This window comes from Nyctereutes procyonoides, unplaced genomic scaffold (genome assembly GCF_905146905.1).
Source record: "Nyctereutes procyonoides isolate TBG_1078 unplaced genomic scaffold, NYPRO_anot_genome, whole genome shotgun sequence".
Classification (NCBI taxonomy): domain Eukaryota; kingdom Metazoa; phylum Chordata; class Mammalia; order Carnivora; family Canidae; genus Nyctereutes; species Nyctereutes procyonoides.
In genome coordinates, this window is record NW_026575122.1 from 5,860,677 (window position 1) to 5,886,768 (window position 26,092).

General features: G+C 33.9%; 1 protein-coding gene across 3 annotated transcripts in view; it reads left to right on the forward strand.

Moving 5' to 3' along the window:
• The window catches only part of FSTL5 (follistatin like 5), a 635,479-nt gene that overhangs the window by 292,229 nt on the left and 317,158 nt on the right, over positions 1–26,092 (forward strand). The gene's annotated exons all lie outside the window — the stretch shown is intronic.

The following is a 26,092-nucleotide window of genomic DNA, read 5'->3' on the forward strand; positions in this document are numbered from 1 at the left end:
AGTGATCAAACTATTTGACTCTATAGAATTCATTTTCAACAGAATAACATAACTACATCTACATTACTGTGTGACCATCATTACCATCCATGCCCAAAACTTTTTCATATTTCCCAACTGAAACTCTATGCCCGTTAGATATTAGGCCTCTGTCTCTCTCTTCCCTCTGCCCTGGCAACCACCGTTCTACCTTTTCTTCTTATTAATGTGACTGCTGTAAGTACTACATATAAATAGAATCACGAAATATTTGTCCTTTTGTGACTGGCTTATTTCACTTACCACAATAGGGTCTTTAAAGTCCTTCCATGCTGTAGTGTACATCGGATTTTTTTTTTTTTTTGCTTCTTAAAAGCTGAAGAGTATTCATATATTGTATACATATATATATATACAATTCACATAATGTATATATATGCCATGTTTTGATTATTCACTGATGGATCAGGGCAATTGACCTCCTTCCACCTCTTGACTATTGTGAATAATGCTGTAGATATCTTTTTGATCTGAGATCCTGTTTTCAGTTCTTTCGGATATGAATTGGTGTATCATATAGTAGTTCTACTGGTAATTTTTTGAAGAACTGCCATATTGTTTTCCATAGAGGGCTGCACCTTTTTGCATTCCCACAAATAGTACACAAGAGTTCCAAGTTCACCACATCCTAGCTACAACTTCTGCTGTTTTATGTGTATGGGTGATTTTATTGTAGTCATCCTAATGGGTATAAGATAATATCATGGTTTTGATTTTCAGTTCCCTAAAGATTAGTTTGTCGAGCATCTTTTCCTATGTTTGTTAGCCATTTCTATTTTACTGGGGAAATATCAGTCGAAATCCTTTACATATTTTTTAACACAGTTTATTATTGATGTTAAGTTATAGGTGTTCTTCGTAAATTCTGGATATTAATGCCTATGAGATATATTATTTGCAGTTTTTCTCTCATTCTGCAGGTTTTCTGTTCACTCTGTTGATTATCTTTCGATGCACATGCTTAATTTTGATACAGTCCATTTAATCTATTTTTACTATTTTGTGCTTTTTTGTCATATACAAGAAATCATTGCCAAATCCAGTATCATGAGGCTTTTTCCCATGTTTCTTTTGTGTCTTATAGTTTTAGGTCTTACATTTATGCCCTTGATCCATTGGGAATTAATTTTTAAATGGTATATAAATCCAAATTTTTGTGTATCCATTTATCTGTTAATGGGCACTTCAGTTGTTTCCAGTTTTCGGCTATTGTAAACAATGCTGTTATGAACATGAACAAGTCCATGATTTCATTTCTTTTGAGAATATGCCCAGAAGTGGAAATGCTGGATAATATAGTAATTCTGCATTTAATTTTTGGAGGAATTTCTGTGCAATTCTTTCACTTTGCTATCATATGCTTCTCTTTTTCTATCATCTATCTATCATCTATCACTATTTTTAATTTAGTCCCACATTATTTTAATTTTCTCTCAAATTTTCTCTGAAGGTTATAGCACTTAGGTTATTTTCTTCATTACACTGCCCCCCACCAAAATCGTTCATTCCATTATTTACACACATAGAAAATTGCTATTGCCTGGTTTTACTATATTTTATTTTATCTAGTTCTTTTGTTTCCCTTTCTTCAATCCAGTAACCCCAACATACATATTATCTGTTCTCTCTTTCTTTTGATTCTTTTAATTACTCACTGTATATTTGCCTCCTGATTTAACTAGTTCTCATTTCCAGGCCAGTCCATCCCACATGGTCAGCACTTAAACACTCTTTTGCCTACATTCTTTTCACACATGCCTTATTGCCCAACCTGTTCACTGCTTGGCAAACTTTGTCCAAGGCTAATACGAATTTCTGCTTCCTTGTCTACAACCAAATGGATCTACATCCCTACAGAACAAAGGTCTTTAATCCATGGGCTAACTCTAGCCTACCACTTATTTTTGCAAGTAGGGTTTTATTGGAACAACAGCCATACCCATTTATTTATATATTTTCTATGACTTCTTTCATGTTAAAACAAAAATTACATAGTTGCTACAAAAACCTATGACCCACAAATCCTGAAATATTTACTATCTAACTTTTATACAGTATGTTTACCAATCACTGCCTATGACAAATCTCTCAAAATAACCACTGCAGATTCAACCACGACTTGGATATCAGTTCTGCCCAGCAATGTTTCTACATTTTTTTGGGTTATCTCTATCTCCATAGTCCACTATTTCAAATGATCTCCATTGTGCTTCAGCATTGATTCATCATTCAAAGTGAAAATTATTTCCATTAATTTTATGTTAACCCAACTGATTAACTAATATCTAGATTTATTGCTTCTAAATACTTCCTTTCTTAATAGGAAATAATCCTCTAACTCAAGCATGATTTCTCAACTATGTGCAAGCTCATACTCCCTTTTTCATATACTTTACTCATCAATCTGTTCTTTCTTAGCCTTAATTTCTTCTACTCTTCTTCCTATTAATAATCAAACATAGATACGATTATCTCTCTATCATCTATCTATCATCTATCATCTATCTATCTATCATCTATCATCATTCTATCTGTCACAGTACATAAAATATATATGAGACCTCCCTTGAACCCACCTCTCCCTTGAACCCACAACTCTCTTTATCCCTTTCACAATCACTCTTGAATGTTTCTACTACCTCTAATTAACTTAGGCACTAACTATAATTTGGACTTACCCCCACTCTTCCAAGATATTTTTATATCATCTGTGATTTGCTTCTTGCTATGTTCCATCTTTTTCCTCCTGAGACTCAATGTCCACCCTTCACTGTTGAACATTTTTTAAAGCACTTCTCACTTGAATTGACCTATTCCATTTCCTCCAACTACTTTTGATACTTCTTTGAGTCCTTGATGGACTATATGACCTACGGTGGTATGGTAGTGGGAGAAATGGGCACATACAAGAACATACCCCACAGAAATATTTTATATAACTTAATGTTAAGGATATTCATCCAATTGCTTCCACTACCTATTATATAACTTGAGAAAATTTCTTACTTCTGTTGGCTACATCTATAAAATGTAGTATAATAGTTATACCTATCTCTTTTTTAGGATTAAATGAGTTAATATATGTAAGTACTGCAACAGTGCTGTGCACATAGTAATACTATCTATATACTATAAGGTTTAGGAATGGCCTCCAAAACTTTCTGTTAAACACCTCAAGGTCAATGGATCTTAAGATTTTCATAATTGGATAATGTCAAAAAAAACTGTTAAATGTCTTAAAAGCCCTTTCATAGTTTTCATAGTTGACCCTACTTTCCTATCCAGTCTCATCTTGTACTTAACCAATTGAACAATTAACCTTTTTCATTTCTATTAAGAAACTGAATTTAAGTTTTAAAATTTACATTAGGCACACGTCTTTGAAACCCTCTAGGCATCTGTTCCAATCAACAAATCTTATTAAATATCTATTTATTTAAAAAGTGATAAAAAATCAACCCATATTTAAACATTATTGCATAAATAAGAAAATTATGATCATTGTTTTTCACTTTGAAGAAAAATTATAATTGTACAGAAAGTGTTTGGTCATATTAGGAACTGCTCAATATATGTTTTGGTACATGATTTTTTAATGAACAACAATGAGTAATTAGAGTTTGAAAATAAAGTGTAGTTGAAACAATTTAATAGTGAAAGAAATATGATATTAAAATAACTAATAAAATATTTATGGTAGGCAGAAGCTCTCCTCCACTTTTAAAGATATCCACATCCTAGGGGCTCCTGGGTGGCTTAGTCAGTTGAGTGTCTGACTCTTGATTTTGGCTCAGGTCCTGATCATAGGTTCATGGGATTGAGCCCTGTGTTGGGCTCCATGCTCAGCAGGGTGTCTGCTTGGGATCCTCTTTCTCCATGACCCCATCCATTCCATAAATAAATCGATATTTAAAAAAAGGATATTCATATCCCAATTCTTGGAATGTCTTAATATGTTATATGGGAAAATGAACATTACTGGTATAGTTAGGCTTGGGGACCTAAAGATAGAGTCCCCTGTATTATCTTGATGGGGTTAGCTAATCATAAGGGCCCTTAAAAGCAGAGAGCTTACTTTGCTGAAGCCAAGAGGAAGCCACAGAAGGGAATTTCAGAGAGATTTGAAGGATAAGAAGGATTAGACATGCTATTGACGGTCATAAGATATAGGGGACCCGAAGCACATATCATAGAAGGGGCCTTCGGAGCTAAGGGTGACAGCAAGGAAACTTCAGTTCTACAAATTTAAGGACTAAATTGGGCCAACACCTGCATGAGCATGGAAGTGGATCTATCATAGAGCCTCTAAAAAAGAATGCAACCCAACTGACTCCATGATTTTAAGCTTTGAGAAACTCAAAGCAGAGGACCCAGCTGAACTACAGTATACCCAGATGTTTGACCTTAGAGAAATTGTGAAATAAAATTTGAGTTGTTTTAGATTGCTAAGTTAGTATTAATAATTTGTTAGGACAGCAATTGGAAATTAATGAACATTTTATTACTATAATTATTATATAACTTATTAATCAGTATCTTTGCACAGAGGAAAGTATCCATTCATGCAGAGTTACTTGTATAATAAAAATGATCTTCACCATCATAAATATTTTTGAATATTTTGAAATTTGAAACTTTGATATTTGGCTATTATGAAGTCAGTAACAGAATATTTGATCATCAGTGTTTTACAGACTCATAGTTCTTAAAAGACTGTGCAGATTGTATATTATCTCTCTTCTAGAAGTTACAACCTATTAAATCCCAATGTTTTATTTATATGGGTCCTTTTAAATGGATTTGAAGCATGACTCTGAAGCTTATTATGCTAGAAGATTAATTTTACCCAGTTAATCAATCACGAAGTCAGTGATAAACACTGAGCACTACCATGCACAGAAATAGAATAAAGGCTTAAGGAATTTTCGGAATGCCTTATGCAGAAATCATGTAGTATTCTTTTCAACACAGCAGCAAATTAATTCACTTCTGAATTTGTAAACCAACGAGTATAAAATATACCAGGTACTAGGATACTAGGAAAGCTCAGAGGTCAATAGATGCATCTTCTGCCTTAATTCTCTGTGTAGATTCTTACCATAATAATAGAAGAAGAAAAAAAAACTTGCTCAGGTAGTGAATTATTGTTTCAAAAATTATTTTCAGCTATTGCCACAAAATATATTCAATCCTGCTATCTTCAAGTGTGAATCTCAGGAAGCATCTTTCTACTCAATAATGCCATGGATATCATTAGTGATGGAACAGAATGATTTTTTTTTTAATCTTCCCATCCACATGTGAATGAGTTTCTCTTCAATAACAGCATTTGTATTCTTTGTCTCCTATGTTCTAGCAGCAACAATACATGAATTAAAGACACTATTTGAAACATAGCACTTGTGAGGCTTCAAGTTTTACTTAAAATACAGCAGAGCATCTTAGGAATGACCTGATAATAAAGATAATTAATACCATGAGATTTGGAAAGATGGAACATACAGGCTTAGCAAAACTGCTCGTCTAGTAAAGTTTATTATCCCCTTTTAACTAACTCAACGAATGGTTATCAGAGTAGAGCAAAGTGAGAGTTCCACATCATTTCCCCTGACTGCATTGCCTATCTTATCATTTGTCAGAGTCCTCTGGTTTGGAAAATTGTAAATGGACTCACTGTGTTAGATTCAGAAAATATTATCAATACACACACACACACACACAGTACCTTTAAACTGACTGGCTTTAGAAATGTAGACTACAGTGGCTATAATCGGTGTCCTTGAGCTAACTGTTGTGGAGGGCAGTTAGCTTTCTTCATCTCATGACCACGGACAACTTGTTTAACCACATAACAGAAGTAACATAGATATGAGGTGGCTGCATTTTTAAGCTCATGTGAAGAGAGAATCCAAATAATCCATTGCTTTCCTAATAAAGAAAATACTAAAGGTTAACCAAGATGGCCTTCTTTCAATGTAAAGAATTGCCCGCCACTAAATAATTTATTTCAAAAGTATGCACAGACATGAAACTTTTTGATGACTGTGACTTTATCCTGCTGTCATAGATTGCGTACCATCCTAAAGTAACATCCAATCCTTGAATACTGTGCAAACAAGATGAAAGACATCCTTAAAGAATGCTGTATCTTGCAGTTTATTTGCTGGGCAGAGAGAAGAGCATTAGTACCAGAGCACAACAGGAATCTCTTTTTAGTCAGTCCTTCCTACGTTTCAGTCACAGCTCATCAGGTGTTCAACAAACTTGATGGAATGCTTGCCATGTAGAGATGTTTTGCTCCAAAGGCTTTTTTATTATTATTATCCATACCATATTAGCTAGGTAAGATACTTATTTATATATCACATGGTAATAAATGATATATTCAACTACAGTTTCACCAGAATGTATCAGTCACTGAAAATTCTGATTACAGTATGTTTAAAACTGAATGCTGTTCTGGATAAGAGATCTTAAATCTGAGACCTAGAATATCTGCAAGGAGGAGAGGATTTTGCTTTTCTATTAGGAGCATAGAGTGATAAAACAGAAGGATCTCTTGATATCGCAGAGATGATTCTTTCTCTTATTTCTCTGAGAAAGTTTTCCTTTAAAGAAAATCCCAGACCCCAGGAAAGCATAAATCTAAGAAAGACTGTCAGGTTCCATTCATTTCTCCACAAAATAAATGCGCTTTGAGTGATACATAAACCCAAATGGTATCCCTACCATTTGCCAATTATGCTACATACCAGCTGTGGAAAGATTAAAGGGAATAATATAGTTCATATAGAAAATGTATAGTTTATTCATCACTCTTGTCCTCCAAGAAACACTCCTCCCTCTGCAAGAAATGCACGAGCAACAAAAATCTAAACACTAAGATCTTTACAAAAGTTTTTCTTTTTTTAACTAGGACTGCAAAAATGCTGCTTTATTTATTTTTCATCTCCATAATGTGACAAGTGTAGCACTTTTCATCACCTAATACCAATCCCTGAAGCTGCTTAATGAAACATAACCACTGCCATTTATCATTATTTCCTAACAGTTCTCAATATTTCCAAATTCCTATCCAATGGAACTAAAATTAATATATTCACAGAGGCTCTGATAACCTACCTACTACTTAAAAATATGACCAAAATAGAATTCGCAACAGTCACCGATTCTGTTATTTTATCAGGGATTGTTTGGGTTCTTCTAAGAATAAATAAAATATTTGTTTATATTAAAGATGTTGTATAAACATTGTCCCTAAAGACAACCTATGATAATAGTCGTGCTTATGCAGTTTACGCTTTGTTTTTCAAAATTATTTTCTGTGTCATTTTCCGAATTAAAATATGACTGAAGCTTAAGAGAAATGAACTTCTTAAATTTCTAATTACTATTTGAGTCATTTAGAAGTGCTAATTTATCGAAGTTTTATCTCAGTAAAATCTAAATTGAAAGTTAGCATTACTTAAGAGGTAAAGAAATCAGGGCAATTTTGTCTCAATTGAGGAAAACTGATGGTCTTTGTATATTCATCTCCATCTGCCAGCTTGAAGACTTTCTTTTTTTAAAGATTCTTTTAAAATTTAAAGGTAGTCTCCATGAAGGCTTTGTAATGTCCTTTGACATAAACATTGAAAGGTGGACATTGGCCAGGCCATGTGAGGATAGCTGCTGACAGTGGCGGTTCTAGATCCTCTATCTTAAAGGAAGAAACAAGTGTCTCCTGAAAATGTCCCTCCTAGTCTCTTCTTTAAGAGGTGCTTCTCTCTGACTTAGGCTGGTTTTGTGTATTATTTACTATATTTATCCCATTAAGTGAGATTAATAATTAGAGGCAAGATTTAGGACATAAGCTTTTTCTCCCATCAATTTGCTTAAAAATAACAGGTAAACTTTTCCCCAGATCCTCAGAGATTTATATCTAGAAGTTAAGCCTAGGAACAAACCAGATGAAGATAGGAAAGGGATTTTTATTGCAAGGCTAAAAATAAAATGTATAATTAGTGCTTTAAGATGATGCATCACTATTTCAATAATCAGTTAGCCAAGTCTAATCTTAGCCTGTCTAAGGCATTCTGCACTACATCTGTATGATATGGTAATCTAAATTTGAACAGATGTCCTGAATGTTATGTCAATATTTGAATTGCTATTATGGCTATGAATCAATATTACTTTGTAAACATCCTTATTTTAAGAGGCTTGAATCATGGCACAGTGGTTAAATACACAGACTCTGGAGTTTAATTGCCTGATTTTATAACCCAGCTCCAGTATTCACTGACTATATCTCTTTTGGAGACTTGCTCAACACCCTATTGCCATAGTTTGCCCATCCATTGAAAAGAAGTAATATTCATCTCATAATATAGTTGCAGGGATTAAATGTGTTAGTATTCAGTTTGAGATCCCATAACATGATGAACATTCAATTATAATTGTTTATATTTATTTATGTGTGCAGTAGGTCTTGCTTCCACATTTCCTTTTTGGAGTCTGACAAAATACATTGAACTAAAATATTGACTTTGTGAATGAGATGAAGGTATAGGGGTAGGTAGCAAAGTCATCTGAGTCAAACATCTCTTTGATCCTACTATCAAAATAGCTCAGGTAAAAAAAAAATCTATGTAAATGAGGAAGGGACTAGGATTGGGGACAAGCAAAGGGAATATCAGGTTCATCTATATTGTTTGAGCTTTTACAATAAAAAAGTATTCTAAAAAATAATATCTTAATGCTGAATTACTAGTCTATATCCAAAATATCTGTAAATAGAATATCCATATTTTTTTTATCTCTCCTAGCTCGTTCATCACTATGGTGATGTATTCTGTTTATATTAAAAAGAGAATCTAAATCTAACCTTGTGTGTGTGTGGGGGGGGGTCAGTTATATGTCATAAACTATGGTGAGTTCTTTACATATAATTTAGTCATTTCAAAAATTCATGAGTTAGGTTTTGATATCACTACATAAACTAAGAATGCTAATATAGCAAGAGCCAAACATTCACAGCTAGCATATATTGGAGCAGGTTCTTAACCTAGGCACCTTGTCATTTAGTAATTGAGAATAGCCACTTAATAATATGCAGTCTCAATACCCAACTGAATCCAGGGTTCATCTCTTGAGCTTTCATTTGAGTTTTATTATAATGACTTCACCCATCATAATTGCCCTCAGGTGTCTGGTCTGTCTAAATCCGCCTACCCCCCGATCCCCGACTGTGCAATTTCCACTTTTCTTTCTCTTTCACACAGTTTAGAAGTTCAAGTTTTTTCAACATGTTTTCTTTATTAACTCAGAGTATTAAAACACAACACTTTTGCGTTTGGCACACAGGCTATGCTAAAAATTAGGCTCATGTTTTTTATACTTCCAAATGGGTCTCTTAACTGGATTACATGGTTGTGACTAAAATCAGGTTTTGTCAAAACTGAGTGTTCATCTGAATCACCCTAAGAACTTGTTAAAACACAGACTGTTGGGCCATACACATAGAATTTCTGAATTGGTATATATTACGTGGTGCCGGGAATTTGCATTTGGGCTGCAATGGGAGTGACCACTGGTAGAGACTAATATATTACATTTTAAAAATGCTTTCAATCGCTTTGTTTCCATGAATTCTAAGTATTTAAAAAAATATTATGAACATTATTTTTAATCCTTGACAAAATTCTAACTACTTATATTAATTAGGAATTGATAAAATTTTGATTCTAAGACTATTTTTTTCCTTCTCCATTTTTTTAGGTGTTTGTAGATTTTATGGACTAGGGAAAGCTTTAGTGGTACAGGAAGCTATACTCGAGTTTGTTCGTTACAAATGTCTAATGTCAATCACTATCATTTGGCAGCTTGTAAAGTAGCACAGACTCTTAGCCAAACTACCTGAAGGCCAAATTCCAGTTCTACCATTTCTTACATCTGTCACCCTGATTAAATTAACTTCTGTGAGCCACAGTTTCCTAATCTAAAAAAAGGGAAATAATAGTAGCATCTATCCTATTTGGTAGTTTTAGTGTCATATAGATTAATATATGAAAGGAACTTCGACATATTTACAGTGAGGGATATAGGAGTTTTAACTTTTCTTTGATGGTGGTATTATGCTTTACATAATGTTAAATATTTTGCTTGTAGAGTTTATTAACTGATAAGGTATGATAGACACAACTATCAAGGATCAAATGGAATTCAAATCTCAGCTTGACATGTTTTACATTACTTTTATATTTTTAATTCAACCATAATATTCCCGGAAATGTTATGATTGGAATATTTCCAATACAAAAGCCTTCAAAAAGACCATATTAATAAAGCAACAAATAGGCTTTGCTACTTATGAGAAAATGCATTTCTTATTCTTGAGAGTATTGCATTCATTAAAAAAACCTATTTCAAATTCTTTAATAAACACAGTACTTATAAAACAGCATACAGAATCCACCTTTTGTTTTAAAGCTCATTTTTTCCTAATCCTGTTCTATGTACTTTATAATTAAAATATAATCACCAGAATGTATCAATTGTTTGGCCAAATATTTATTTCTAATTTTGTGGAAGACTTGTCATTTTAATGCAAAAATAGCTAATAGTGCTAGTGTGGTAAAGAGCAGCATTTTACCTGATTAAAACCAAATTAACATAATCAAACTATTCTAGGAAAGTTAAATGCTGTACTGCATATCATTAGGCAGTTCCCAGAATGTTATAGTGCCCATTTATAATAATTTTATTATGTGTATGGACATTTAAACAATTTGAGTGAAACATAATGCTTACTATGCATCTTCAGTGTGCTTTTTGTACCATGACCCTGCTGAATAGGCAATATGAAATCTTTGCTAAAAGAAATAGAGTAGCCAATAAGCAGATAGCTCTCAAAAATTTAAAAGTATCTGAACTATGCTAAAAGTGATGTTAGTGAGTTGATGAAAGGCAGAGCTGCATCACATTTTTCTGTTTGGACTTAACATAGAAAGGGTTGGTAGGGTTTAAAAGTTTTAAGCAGAAAAGACACCTGAAAATGTTAATTGATGGATTAACAGTAATTAGATTGAAATTGGCGAGATTGAAAGTATAGAGGGTTACAAGTTACGCAGTTAAGAAATTAGTGCTAGGATCAGATGAATGATAGAGTCCTGAGTTCACTTACCTACTAGTATGGACGGAGAAATATAATAGAAATTAAGAAGGAAAGGTAGAAGAAAGCTAATGAAATTAAACATTTATCTTCTCACCTCCTTCAAGACTCCCATAAGATGAGTGTAAAATAATAATCCCATAAAAGAGTTGGGCCATTAATGAAAGGAACCTTAAATTAATTTCTCAAAGACACAGAAAAGAAAAAAAAAGTATTTCTACAATAAATGTATATAATAAAATACTGAGGACAAGCACTAAAATTAAAAAAAATATGAGCATATAAATTCCAAATCAGTAACAGGAAAATGAGAAAATAAAAACAAAACAAATCAACAAAATTTGTTCAAAAAGAAAACATACAAAAGCCAAAAAATAGTGAGCACAATAAAAGTTACAGAAACAAATTTAAAGACACCGATTATCATAATTGTCTTAGTCTGTTCAGACTGCTATAACAAAATACCACAGACTGAGTGGTTCATAAACAACAAAAATTTTTTTCTTATGGTTCTGGAGGCTGGAGAGTTCAAGATTATGGCACCGACAGATTCAGTGTTTGGGGACGGCTTCCTAGCTCACAAACAGCTGATTTTTCACTATTTCCTCACAGGGCAGAAGGGGTTACGGAGTCGGGGTGCTCTCTTTTATAGCCACGCTGATTGTATTCATGAGGGTTCCACTCTCATGACCGAAGCATCTCCCAAAGGCTCGATTTCCTAATTACCATTACATTGGGCGATAGAATTTCAACATAGGAATTTTGAGGAGACACAAACATTCAGACCATAACAATAATAAATATAAGTGGACTAATTTGCCAATGAAAAGAAAGAGAATGCCAGATTTTAAAAATTCATTTATATGAGATTAGGATGAATAAAATACTGTCTTAAAGGTAGTTGGATAAGTTAGGGCACAGTTAGTCACTAAGGCTGCCAGATAAAATACAGTGAATACAGTGCAGGATTTGGGAATATGGATGTGAAAAATCTGTTCATTATTTACCTGAAATTCTAAATTAATGGCTGTGCTGAATTTTTATGTCCTAAATCTGGCAATGCTAGGAATACTGAAATGCTCATTTACAGCATTCTTTTAACTATCTATCATCTATCTATCTATCTATCATCTATCTATCATCTATCTATCTATCTATCTATCTATCTATCATCTATCTATCTATCTATCATCTATCTATCTATTATTATGCATTCATTCATTCAGAGAGCACATGAGCAGGGGGAGAGGCAGGGGAGGAGGGAGAGAGAGAACTCCAGGAAGACTCTGCTAAATGCAGAGCCCAGTGTGGCACTCAACCTCACCACCCTGAAACTGTGACCTGAGCCAAAACCGGGAGTCAGTTGGATGCTCAGCCAACTGTGCTACCCAGGGCCCCTCATTTACTGCAATCTTTAAGTCATTTCTATTCTTTCTCTTTTCAAAGTAGATGTTAAGATATTCAACAAATATTTAGCAAATAGGTATCAGCATTGAGGAAGGCAGTGAAAATAACAATATATATTTGTATACAAAATACGAATTCTGTCTTTGTGTGTGTGTAGGTAGATAGATGTCGTTTTAGATATAGTTTCTTGAATAAGCTATTTTAGGCTTACCTGAGTATAGTAATAAAATAAAGGCAATGTATATAATGGGAGAATAGGGGGAAAGAAGTGTAACAACATGTTGGTATTTAATTTACAACAATGTATTGTCCCCAAAATGTCCTGTTTTAAAAAATAGAAGGTAGGGGCACCTGGGTGGCTAGGTGGGTTAAGCTTCTGCCTTCGGCTCAGGTCATAATCTCAGGGTCCTGGGATGGAGCCTGTGGGATCCCTGCTCATCAGGGAGTCTGCTTGTCCCTTTGCCCCTTCCACAGCTCATTCTCTCTCTCTGTCTCAGTCTCTCAAAAGAATAAAATCTTAAAAAAAATGTAAAATGACAGAGAAAGTGAGCAAGAGAGAGACAATTGCAATGAATATGATTAATACAAAGTATTATAGAAGTTTAAAGGGAGAGACCAACTTGGGCCCCAGCTAAGGCCTGTATGTTTCTGAACCCTAGGAACTGGGGAAATTACCTAGGTTGCTCCTAAGCTGGATGAGACTTAGAATGCAATTCATTGATAAAAGCATATTTTTCTTCAGCTTTACAAATTTATCCCAGATTTACAATTATTGCAATAGACAGAAATCATAAAGCCCTGAATGCTCAAGGCATTTGTGTGTTGCATGAGCTCCTAGGCCCATTTATGTGTGAAGAAGCAGCTAGGAAATCAGGCCTAGATTTAGCACCTGAGCTAATGTCAAGTTTGCTTTTCCGCTTAGAGGGATATGGTTATAATCTACTTTATTTAAACTCTGAAGCAGTGTGTTCACTACCTTAGATGCATATATGAATCATCTGAAGCGCTTTTTAAAAATATTGATGCCCCGGCCCTACCACAGATCAATTAAATCAGACTCTGAGAAAGAGGCCCAGGCATCACTTGTTTTAATGCTCCTCAGGTGGCTATAGTGGCTATAATACGAAACATGAACTAAAAACTACTGCTTCTGAGAGTCCTATTTTCTCATTTAGTACACCTTAAAAGCAACTTCAAGCTGTGCCAACAATACTCTTTGGGTTCTGAATTACCTGTTTGTCTAGCTTTCCTGACCATCCCCACTAGGCAAATGGCAAATCGTTCTTATGTTCACAAGTTAATAAAATGCCAAATTTACCCTGACTACATTTAACAAAATACTTTTGCCCAAAACAACCCCTTTTGACCAAGAGGTTACTTCAATAAAAGTAAAAAGTCTAGTCTACTCTTTTATGACAAAGGAGAAAAGTCAATGACGTTACCGGGGTATATGTGATATAGTAGCCTGCCTTCATTCTGACACTATCCCTTAAATTTATGTAAAATATTAATTTCTCACACCTTCAGCGAATTACATTTATATGACAAATTAAAGGAGCTTTTAAAATTAAAATTTAAAAAATGCTGCTTTTGAATTCAACATTGAGTATATCTGTATCTATGTGTTTTTTTTTTCCCAAAATCTCTACACTTAAATTTCAAGAAAAGAGCCAAAGAACAAAACCCCAGGAATAATGTTAATGAATTTTATGTTGATATCTATCTATGCTATACTGTTATTCTATGTCCCAGGGGTCGCAAAGTGTGGCACACTGCCTGTTTTTGTACATAAAGTTTTATTAGAACACACCGATGACCATGTGTTCACAGGCTGCCTACGTCTGCCTTTGCCCTACAATAACAAAGTTGAGTAGTGGTGACAAAAATGCTGTGGACCAAAAAGCCTAAAATATTTACTCTCTGGCCCTTTATGGAAGTTTGTCCAAACTGCTATAGATTTTTTTTTTTAATCTATTACTTAAGAGAACTTGAGGTAACTACTTCCCACAGATACGAGTCTTTGACAATTCCTTGTGATAAAAGGAAAATGTGTTATTTGTGAAACAGGTCTATTCCTCAATCTGAAATAATCTTCCAGTTCCTCTCTTTTTTTCTGTCACCCGTCCTCTTTTCCCTTGTCTTGTTTGTTTTGTTGTTGTGTCGTGTTTGTGCTCCCTCCGCCCCCTGCCCTTCTGTGGTAGTTTCCTATCTTTCCTGGACTATTTAAAAAGCGTGCTTCCTTGACTTTTAAAATGATTGCCATCTCTCCAGAAATCAAGTGCTGAATTTTCTTTGCTTTCCCTTGAGATCGTTTACCGAGTCTGGGAAAGATCATTTAAGGATGATTTAAAGAGTCGTTAAAATAAAATAAAAATTTGGATCATGCTTCACGTAGCTTTCTATTTTGTCTCTAAATCTGGCAGGATTCCAAAAAGATGGGTCTGTGCTAGGAACCTGGTCCTGAATCAAGTATTGGATACCAGCCAACCTGCTGGCATGGTTTAGCACATGTTGAATATTCGACTAACTTGTTATTTATGAGGGGCCTTGGGCAGATGTTATAATCAGGTGAAAGAAGCCCAAGAGCCAGGTACCTATATGGAGTAAACGATTGTGGAAATGCACTCACAGGTAGACATGTATTTGGTTTTTTCCACAAAAGAAGGGAGAGAAATCAATTGAATCTCTTCCAGTCAGAATTCATTTGCAAATCCATAGACAAGAATTACTTTTCATTGGTATCGGTTATCTACAATTTACAGAGCACTAAAATATTTCAAAGGCAGCGAAAGCCTGAAGGTGGATAACCCTGCAAGTCATGTTATAAATATTGAATAATTTTCCATTGGAGACACCTAATAATTCCTTTGCTCATCCCCAACTTATTAACCAAACTGTAGTACTAGAAATCAGTATGTGGCCCAAGCAACATTGAAATAGTACAAAAGGAAAATCTTTAGACAGAAACTACAAAAGCCACTGTCATTATTTTAATTATGGAGTCAAGAATAAACCAATTTAATTGAAGAACAGATAATATTACTAAACCATTATATATATTTTATATTTTTGCATTGGTATCTATATGGACATACATAAATATAGGTGTATGAATATTAGTGTATGTTAGCTTCAAAGAAAGGGTGTTTTTGTTTTCATTGTTTATAACAAGTAACCAAATCAAGAAATTAAAAGAGTAAGAATTTTAAAGCTAATGTAAAGGCAGACATTGTGGTTTTTCTTTTTCCTTATAAACTAGAAAGTCAGGCATTGTTTCAAAATGTATTTATTACATAATTCTGCAGCTCATTTGTAAAATGAATGTCTTTAAAAATAAGGAGTTTGTAAATTCATTTGCATCTGAAAACATACATGAGAAGGACAAGTACTTAAGTAATTCTCTTTTACTGTTTATTCATAATGTGGAAATTAGGAATTTTACATTTCTGTCGACTTTAGAAATTGCACAGATTTTAATACATTTTTTCTTATGTAAACATATTCATAGCTCATATGCATTTAATTTGTCTTAAAATTAACTTGAGAAGAGTCAGTTTAATGAAAAAACAACTTTTCACCACACAAAGTTAGCTTGAACTTACCTTTGATAAGGCATTTCTTAGGCTTTTTCTAAACATTGGTCATACTCTATCAAAGGAATATATCTCTACAAGCTTTGCTATTACTCATTAATATAGTCACAGATTTTGTTTTGTGTATACACACACACACACACACATACATTCTTGCATGTGGTGAAAATAAAAATATCAGCTGAATGTCATAGTAAGCTTTGCATTTCAGAGAAAGGCAACAACTCTTTTCCTCATATTTTTCCATTACCTTGCAGCAGTTAGGCAATTTATCCCCCTTTCAAGAAATAGATTTTAGCACATAAAGTTGTGTGATGAAATTGTCTTCATTTCTTCTCCACCAAACTACTGAGTGCTTTAGCAGTTTCTTTTTTAAGAAGTCTGCGTCCTAATACTCCTTGAGAATGTATGGTCATGGTTTGACATTGTCATATCCACTTCATACCTCATAAGTGCCATCCTTTATTTTTTGTCTTTTCAAGGTTTTTTTAAATGCTAGTTAGTTAACATACAGTCCAATACTGGTTTCAAAAGTAGAATTTAGTGATTCTTCACTTGCATATCACACCTGTAGTATCACAAGTGCCCTCCTTGGTCAGCCGTATTTCAACTGCCATGCATTTGCCAAAGACTCATTAGTCCAATTTATCAAGCCCTTTTTCCTTCTGAACTATAGAGCTTCTGAATTATATTTCCTTTTCCCTCATTGAGACCTCTACCAGAATATCCCCAAATTACCTCATACTCCTATGATTTAAAAATGTATTACTTCCTCTGTATGTGTTTGCTGTCTTATAGGCCTAATTTCTACTGATGGCAAACACAATCTACACCTAATGTCCAAGCTTTCCAGGCTTTCTATTTACAATGCTTATATAGTTCGCCTTCTATTTTTTTCTATTTCCTAAGTAATCTTTTGTCAACTTGATGATAAACTATTGTTAAAACATGATGAACATCCATGGGGCACCTGGGCAGTGCAGTCAGTTAAGTGTCCAACTCTTGGTTTCGGCTCAGGTCATGATCTCAGGGTCATGAGATCGAGCCCTGCATCAGGCTCCACTCTCAAGTGTGAAGTCTGTTCAAGACACTTTTGTACTTACTGTGATAAATAAGACACAGAGTAGCTGAGATATTAAGAAGCAAGATGTCTATGAAGTCTTGACTAAGTTATTCAGTGACCAGAAAAAAAAGATGTATGCTTATGTTCATAAGTAAGAACTTTTAACACCAAGCTGTCCAAAGGACCCAGGGCTCATAGATAAACTTCAGGAAGAAATTAACTCAAGCTCAAACTTCCACTACAGAAAAATTTAACATTAAACTTGAGGCTTAAGGAAGAGTACTATAGTCCATAAGAGTACATTTCTGGATTTGTTCCAGACCAAAGTACTATGCTCAATGGCTGTTGAACTACATTTCCCATATGGAAGTACTACAGTTTTTCTCTGTGGCTTATCAAGCTTGCCTGATAATTGTATCACACTTGATTTACATTTTTTGAAGCTATGAGCATACAGTCATGATGTGTAGATAGGCTTGGTATGTCATTCATGTCATTATTAGATAGTGCCCCTAATGATTGATTATTGTGGAAATTAAAAATCCTACCAACCAAAGACCTCTCTGTCCCAATATAGAAGACAAAAAAAATGATTTATCATTGACTATGCATATCAGATTTCATGCATGAAGGCAGTCTTCAGAAGACTTAAGTTCTTGACAGAATTTCACATGATTCTGTATAATAACAGAGGAAAAAACAATTAAAGCTGAGTTAATTTCTGAGTGATGGGCATACAATCCTAGGGTTAGAAGTTTCTCAACCTTTCATGTAATGTCAAATGTCAAGCCTATTATTGGGCTTATTATGCTTTCATTGATATGGTAATTGTTCTTACCTCATAAGGTCATATAAAGATTAAATGAGTTATCTGTAAAATACTTAGAACAATATCAACACACAATTGCTATGTAAATATTGTATTAGAAATCATTATATGACTATGGCTTCACAGATGAATAGTATATCTTTTGTAATTTAAATGCAAAAAATAAAACTTTCATTGGCAACCACATATTTGACTGATGTGATAAAATTGTAGGGAAAGATTATTTAGGGCTCAAAAGTACTAAGAGGCCTATCCTCAAATGAGTTACATGAGTCTTAATTTTTACTATAATCAGTATAAGGATAGATTTACTTTCTTGTAATCTGGTCAATTTTAAATGATTTGGTCAAAGTCTTTAAAAATTAAGCAATTTTTACTTAGGCAATCTTAACTCTGAGAAGTGTGATATACATACAAGTAATATAAACGAAAATTAATAATCTTCATAAAACACAAGCTACCACAAGAGCTTTAAGATATAATATGTAAGGCAATATGTGCTCACATTTTAACAGTAATTGTAAGATTTTAAGAAGATGGAAGAACTTTGTACATATTCATGTGCAAAATATTTGTAGATAGCTTTCCAGAAAAAAAAAAAAATAAGTGGGACAAACTCAATTCACAAAGTGTTTCAACACCATTAGCTTTCATGTATTGTATTGGAGGCATGCCTTTTCATATGAAGCCTATTATGTTTTCTTGGTTTTTACTATAAAGATAATGCTTTAAAAGACCATTAAATTCCCTAAACAATTGAGTAATGCATTTGGCCAATTTTATGATGATTAATATTGTAAGTTGTATTTACTTTGGGTAAGATAAATGTCCATTTTTCATTTAGGTTTCCAAGCATTCTAGGTGATCAATTTCACCATTGTTCTGTGCTGTTTTTATTTTGTTGTGTTTTCCGTCAGCATTCTCTGCATGACTGTGTTTATGAGGATGATGAGAGAGAGTGGTGATAGTAAGTAACAGCTGAGTTGAGCACTTGTTCCGAAGTGTGTCACCTTTGAAGGGTATAGTTGGAAAGAGCATAGTGTGCCTAATATGACCACTCACAGGCATTTTAATCAATGTTCTCTTAGGATTAAGAGAGCAAAGTGACCTAGAGGAGTTTTATTGAAATTCTAATATACAATCACATTTGCCAAACCAGAAATCCAAATCTTTTTTTTTTTAATGCTGCTTATAGAAATTTGTTGTCAATGACAGTGTAGCATGTAATTGACAGAAGTAATCATAAGTAACAAAGTGTTTGGAAAATAGATATTTAACTTACAATACTTTCCTTTTATTTCCAGTAAGGGAAGTAATTGGGATTAAATAATTTGGGATTAATTCCCAAAACTAATTAGTAAGCATACTAATTGAATTAATTGTATTTTTAATCATTTTCCTTTAAGCATTCAACAATGCTTAAGGAAATATTAAATTAAGCTAAATCTAATTGTGCGTGTGTAGAGAGCATGGGAAAGAAGGGTAAAAGAACCAAGGTCTCTAGTAAAATATAGTCACTTATTAACTTAAAAAAAAAACTGCCTGTAACACAAGATGTCACCACACATGTATTAGATGGTGAAAATTCAGAACAATCCAAAAAATGTCAGCAGGATGTGTAACCATAGGAACCCTTATACATCGCTGATAGGAATACTAAATGGTACAGCCACTTTGGAGGACAGTTTAGTGGTTTCTTACAAAACAACATAATTTTACCATATGCTATAGCAATTATGCTTTTTGATATTTATCCAAAAGAGCTGAAAACTAAGGCCACATAAATATCTGACCATGGTTGCTTATAGCAGTTTTAGTCATAATTTCCAAAACTTAGAAGCATCCTTTGGTAGGTGAATGGATATATACACTGTGGTGCATCCAGGCAATGGCAATGGAATATTATTAAATGCTACTAGAAGTGAATTCTCAAGCCATGAAAAAACATGGAAGAATATTAAATGCTTATTATTAAGTGAAAGACCTTAGAAGGCTACATTCTGTTTGATTTCTAATGGACTTTTAGCATGTCCACTGATTGTTGGGGGATATTGATAGTAGGGGAGTCTGTGCATGGGGAGGGCAGAGAATATATGGAAAATCTTTACTTTCTCTCAACTTAGCTGTGAACCTAACACTGCTCTAAAACACAAGTGTGTTCTTCAAAAAAAATTCCCTGCCTCACACCAAGAAACAGACTCTTAACTATAAAAAACAGACTGATGGTTACCAGAGGGAAGATAGGTGGGGGTTGGGTAAAATCGGCCATGAGCTTTCAGGAGGACACTTGTGATGACCATTGGGTATTATAAGAAAGTGTTGAATCACTAGATTGTACACCTGAACTAATATTATACTGTATGTTAACTAACTGGAATTAAAAAAAAAAAAAAACTTAAAAATATGGGGATCCCTGGGTGGTGCAGCAGTTTGGCGCCTGCCTTTGGCCCAGGGCGCGATCCTGGAGACCCGGGATCGAATCCCACGTCGGTCTCCCGGTGCATGGAGCCTGCTTCTCCCTCCTCCTGTGTCTCTGCCTCTCTTTCTCGCTCTCTGTGTGTGACTATCATGAATAAATAAATAAATAAAAATATTAAAAAAATTAAAAATAAAATTCCCCGTCTCTAGGAGAAAATCATGATTCTTAAAATATCCTAAGTTGTGGGGGCACCTGGGTATTTCAGTCAGTTGGGTGACTGACTCTAGATTTAGGCTCAAAGGTATTGATCTCAGGATTGTGAGTTTGAGTCCTGCATCGGGGTCCATCCTGGGTATGGAACATAATATATATATATATATTTTTTTTTTTTAAATGTACTAAGTTGTGAAATGGTATGCGATGTGTGTTTGTATTAGTGAATTATCAAAGTTAGATTTGTATCTGAGGCATAATAAATTTACATTAATTTTGTATATAACTATTATATACTTTTTGGTACGAACATGTAAGTAGAGTAACACAAAAATATTTATACTCCTATTTTTTTCACATTTAAATAGATCTTCCACTTAGAGATTAAAGTTTGTTTTAATTCTGTTCAGAAAACTTTCAATAAAGGTAATTTTACTTCCTTCATACACAGTTTAACAACTTACAAATTAATATAAGTTTTCCATGTTGAATTTGATTCATATATACATACTAAATCAACATACTAAAGTTTTGACATTTTCCTTATGCTCTAAATGCAAAATATTTTTCTAAAAATATGTGAAAGAGGGCAGGCTGGGTGGCTCCGTGGTTTACACCGCCTTCCTCCCAGGGCGTGATCTTGGGATCCGGGATCGAGTCTCCTGTCAGGCTCCTTGCATGGAGCCTGCTTCTCCCTCTGCCTCTCTCTCTCTCTCTCTCTCTCTCTCTCTCTCTCTGTCTCTCATAAATAAATCAATAAAATCTTTTAAAAATATGTGAAAGAATTTTATTAACAATTATTGAACAGTATGAGGAAAAAAACAGTTCCAATATATATTCTAATAAATGGATAGAATTAACACTAAATCAAAGCATTTAATTTTTATTCTTTAATATCTAAGATTTCAGCTTATATTAGAACAAAATCAATCAAATTCTAAATATAAGTGTTAAAAAGAAAAATAGTATACTCAGATTTGAATATTTTTGTGTTGAAGGGAATAGGTCATTTTTATTGATGGATAGAAGAGATGGATAAAATTATAATTTCAAAAAGATAAAAACAGCCTTTGAAAAAACATAATACAAAGCATAATTGGTATAATCTATAAATTTTAGCAATTGCCATGTACTGAAATGGATACTTGTACTATAGGATATATAAAATGTAATTATCTTTGGTTCCATAGAGACTTGGAGAGGCACTGCCAACTACACAGGTGCAGCCACTTGAATGTCAGAGATTCTGCATCTTTCCCATCCCCCAAGGCCAGATGGATTTTAACTGCCCTTAGAACGACACTGAATCAAGAATCACATGGCCCCAGTGTCACTACATTCATGGGAATGATGATGGTATAGACACCACCAAATAGGCATCTCATTTGTCTTATTCTCAGTGTCTAGAGTAGGAACAGCAGAGGAGATCTCTTACTTGTCTCCTAGAATAGGAGGTAAATCCAGGAAAATATTTCTTTCCCTTAGCTACACCAATCTAACACTCTCTGTTGGTTAAGTTTTGAGAAAGGAATCTTATCAAAGCAGATAAATAAACAAACAAAAATGTCTTACCCTCCTGCCTGTGTTATTCATGGAAGAGTCTCGGATTTCCAAATATCTATTAATTGATGTTTATTTCTAAATATCTATTCTTCTTCATTAATAATGGTAGTTCTTTTTATTTCACTGAAAAGTCAGTAAATATTTAATATTTCCAAATGCTGTTTTTGCTCCTTAACCCACTGTAAAAAGGAAGTCTACTCCATTTAGAAGATATTTGCAAATGACATGTTTGATTAATGTTAGTATTCAAAATGTATAAAGAATTTATACAAGTCAACACCCAAGAAACAATCCAATTAAAAGTGGACAGAAGACGTGAATAGACATTTCTCCAAAGAAGACATGCAAATGGCCAATGAACACATGCAAAGATGTTTAGCGTCATTCCTCATTAGGGAAACACAAATCAAAGCAACACTGGGATATCACCTCATACCTGTCAGAATGCCTAAAATGAAAATGCAAGAAACAAATGCTGGGAGGATATGGAGAAAAAGGAATCTTTATGCACTGGTGGGAATGCAAACTGAGGCAGCCACTCATGAAAAGTAGTTTGGAGGTTCCTCAAAAAGTTAAAACAGAGCTACCCTCTGATCCAGTTATCATACTACTGGGTACTTACCCCAAAAAAGTACAAAACCAATAATTCAAAAAGAAACATGCACTTCTATGTTTATATGTTTATAGTACTATCATTTATAGTAGCCAAATTACAGAAGGAGCCCAAGTGTCCATCAATTGATGAATGGATAAAGAAGACGTGGTATATATATATATATATATATACACACACACAATGACTATTATTCAGCCATAAAAAAGAATGAAATCTTGCCATTTTCAAAGACACGGATATAGCTAGGGAATATGAAGCTAAGAGAAATAAGTCAGAGAAAGGCAAACACCATATGATTTCATTCATATGTGTGATTTAACAAGCAAAACAAGTGAACAATAGAAAGAGTGAAAAAGGGAAACTAAGAAACAAACTCTTACCTTTAGAGACCAAACTTATGGTTTCCAGAGGGGAGGTGGGTGGGAAGATGGGGGAATAGGTGATGGAGATTAAGGAGCGCACTTGTCCTGATGAGCACTAGGTCCTTTGTGGAAGTGTTGAATTACTATATTGTACACTTGAAAGTAATAAAATAATGTATGCTAACTATATTGTAATTAAAATAACATAAAACAAAATAGAGAATATATCGATTCCAATGGGAAGGAGGTATATAATAAAAAAGGAGATTCTAGGGGCACCTGGGTGGCTCTGTCAGTTAAGCATCCGACTCTTGATTTTGGCTCAAGTCATGATCTCAGGGTCGTGGGATCTAGCCGCACACTTGGTTCCACGCTCAGTGGGGAGTGTGCTTGGGATTCTCTTTCTCTCTCTATCTCAAATAAATAAATCTTAAACAAAAGGAGATTCTAGATTTAAAGAATGTTACTCCATTTATTTACTAAAATTTTTTTAAGGGGTCCAATTACCTACAGTTTAAGGACTTCAACGGGCATGTTTCATTGTTTATCTTACTTTTATTCTGCAACATTTCACATTTCCTCATGCTCTCTTCTTTGAAAGTTTTCTTTTTTTTTCCCCTTTAGTAGTACTTTCTTATTTTCTGCAACTTCTCGGACAGTCCTTTTCTTTTTCCATTATGAGGTTTTTTTTTCCCTCTATTTGCCTAGAGTTTATTATTATGTTTATTTGCCCTTTTCAAATAATCCATGGACGAATTTACTGAATCCCATATATATGTTGATTTTAAAACTCAGTTCTGAAGATGAGAGAAGTAGTGAAGAAAGGACAAAAGAGATATTGCTTGTACGTAAAAATCATTGCGCTCCGTTTTCGCCCTGTAGCTTTGAACAAGTTGCTTAATTTCCCTATGCCTCAATTTCTCATCTATAAAATGATGACACTGTATTGTCTTTCTTTTGGGACTGTTGTGAGGGTGAACTGATTTAATATGTATAAAGCTCCTGACACATAGGAAACTTGCATTACATGTTATTTATTATTAATAGCAGATGTTCCTATTTATTACAAAAAAAAACCTGTGAGAAATTTGATTAAATCTATAAATTCCACAAAATTTTGCATATGTGTATAACTACTTCTTGTCCATTTTCATAGACTATAAATGCCTTAACTGGAATGCTTTTATTTTTATTTTCTTTGGATTGCAGGCAACCACTTGAACTTTCACGGACATTTACAAGTTGAAAAATGAAAGTATTAATAGAGATCATTGTGTTGATGACAATACTCAACTAGATCAAAATTAGAGTGTTAACAACTCAAACTGTATCCTCTTCACTCAAATGTCAAATATTAGTTAACAGGTTCTCAGCATTTAAACCCTAGTTACTATGGCCTCTCACCAGCATTCTGATCTTCACATTGCCTATAGCCCCAGGTCAGCATCTCCAAACTGCACCCTACTCGTTACAGTCAGATGAAAGGAAACACAGACCCTAAGTCAAATACAGAAATCCCAGGTAGGGCTATTGGAATAGTCTGTGATCCTTTTCCACATGCTTCTCTCGAACATTCTCTCACTTCCTGATGCATACACATGTTCACACACACAATCACAGGCACATCATGTCGGAAGGCTCCTTTTGTGCCACTTTCATGGACACTAAAATCACTACCTATCCCTCTAGATATGATTACTTCTCTTTTTTGTCAGTGATTTCTTTGCTATCCTAAGAACATTTTTAGTATTATTTTTTTACCGAGAACAGAATAACGCAAAATTCACTTAATCTGCAGCACAAAGTTTACGTTTTGTTGTAAAAAAGAAGTTCTTGACAGGATTGCTAAACACTAAAATTGCTGAACAACAGTAGTTATTTTGCTGTCTTTGAAAAATAAGACAGTCTCTCATTTCTCTAGAAGAGATTGTTTTCCGTCTTGTCTTGAAAGAGAATGAATACTGTTTTCCAACTCCATGCTTCTCAAACATATATTTAAAAATCTTCAGAGATCTGTTAAATCTTTTAAAATTATAGATTCTGTTAAAGTCTAATTGTCAAAATTGACAATTATAAAGTTGGTATTTTCCCTAAAAATATGTTCTAAAAATTTTTGACTGATGCAATACCTACTACTTCTTCATTTACAAATTACATTAGGTGCTGTATTTTCTGTAATATATTTTATATCACATGTTACCAGTGGTATATGCTACTTTTCAACTTACTATTTAAAGACACTATCATGGGGACAGTATAAGAAAAAATCCTTTGTAAGATAATTATGTGAACATATTAGAGCATTTGCAGTTATTTTTTAAGACATTAAGCCAAGCAATTATTTTCACTAACTCTGATGTTGCCAGTGTTGCCCTGGTTATTCTGTGGGAAATACTGATAAAGCTGTAATGCATTGTTACTTCAACGAGCTTATACTTCATTTATGGAGATAAAATTTGCAAAGTTGAAACTTCAGGATACAAAATGCAAACATATATCATGGTATACACCGAGTGCTCTGAAGGGAGAGATAAACGAATATCAGAAAAATAAAGACTTTTATAGGAACACAAATATGAATTTAGCATCATTAAGAATAGAATTTTTAAAAATGCGAACACACATATATATAAATTTCTTCAAAACAAATTCAAAAAGAAAAAGCATACTGCCAGTTAAAAATATCTTATTCTATTTTGAAACCAGATATATATGAGTTCAAGTGCAAAATTCAACACAATCTAACCCTTTGCCTTCGGCAGGTCATTTCATCTCCCTGTGCTTCAAAACCTGTGAACTATCTATATAGGAATGTATACTGAGGAACAAATTACCT